A 1,252-nucleotide genomic window follows, 5' to 3' on the forward strand; every position below is an offset into this window, starting at 1 on the left:
ACTGGCATTGTGGTCAATTACAATCACTCTGAAATTTGAAATTGAATGACCAGCTAAATTGAAATTTTCGACTACTGGTTGATCAAGTTTAGATGTTCTGATAGCTGATCTATGTTGTGTCATTCTCATACGGAGAGTGTTTTTTGTTTCTCCGACATATTGTTTACCACAAATATTTTAATATTTATGAGATAAATGATATTTTTGGTGAGGCAATTAATTGATTTCCTTATCCGAAATATGTGGTTTGTTTGGTTGCTCTTGAATGATTGTGTAGAATCAAGCAAGGAGCATGTTTTGCATGATAAACTACAAAGATGACTACCCAAATTACGGTTGTCGCAAGAGTTAGTTTGCCTCTTAAATTTAGATCGTACTAATATATCACGAAGGTTAGGTGGTCTGCGATAAGCTATGAACGGTGTATCCGGAAAAACAGACCTAAGACGTTCTGTGGTCTGTAGAATGGGCATATGTTTCTGAATTATAGCCCTTAGTGGTGGTAACCTAGGGTGATAGGTAGTGACCAGTGGCACTCTGGTCGATCGTTGACGTGGTTTGTACGTCAGCGTTTAAGTACGAGGTATGTCCTTTGCTTTTTTTTTATAGCATTTTCAATGGGTCCTCGATGATAATTTCTATTCCGGAGGTGTCCGGATAGTTCTTCTGTTTGATTCTGAAAATCTAAATCCGAAGAACAAATGCGTCTCATGCGCAATGCTTGGCTGTACGGAATGTTTTTTGTACAGTTTATACAGTGTTTAATAAGGACATAATGGAACATCGTAGGCTACCCAGTAGCTTTTCAACGAATAAAGTCCTATGAAAAATCATTGTGTAATAAAATGCCTTCGACGGGATTCGAACCTGCGACCTCTCACTGACGAGGCGAGCGTCATAACCACTAGACCACGAAGGCTTCATGGTTGAACAGGTCCAAATACCCGTCGGGAATATTGTATTACACAATGCTATGCCTCAAGAGGCCGATCGGCCAGATAAATCTGGAAATACGGCTAGATATACTGTCGTATATTATATATGATATTGAAGAAAGTTAGCCGTTAACACTGTTGAATAAATATAATATAAATCATCAAAGGTACATATACAGTGTTTAATAAGGATATGATGGAACATCGTAGGCTACCCTGTAGCTTTTCAACGAATAAAGTCCTATGAAAAATCATTGTGTAATAAAATGCCATCATGTCCTTTACGTATATGTGTATACACGTATACGTATATACGT

At 37.7% G+C, this 1,252-nt stretch overlaps 1 non-coding gene across 1 annotated transcript; it reads right to left on the minus strand.

The window, feature by feature from the left end:
* Positions 1–846: 846 nt before the first annotated feature.
* Positions 847–919, minus strand: Trnat-cgu. The gene has a single exon. It is a non-coding gene; the product is annotated as a tRNA-Thr (tRNA).
* Positions 920–1,252: the final 333 nt, after the last annotated feature.

The sequence above is a fragment of the Anneissia japonica genome, unplaced genomic scaffold (assembly GCF_011630105.1).
Source record: "Anneissia japonica isolate Jap-2015-1 unplaced genomic scaffold, ASM1163010v1 scaffold284919_len1405_cov93, whole genome shotgun sequence".
In the NCBI taxonomy this organism is placed as follows: Eukaryota; Metazoa; Echinodermata; class Crinoidea; order Comatulida; family Comatulidae; genus Anneissia; species Anneissia japonica.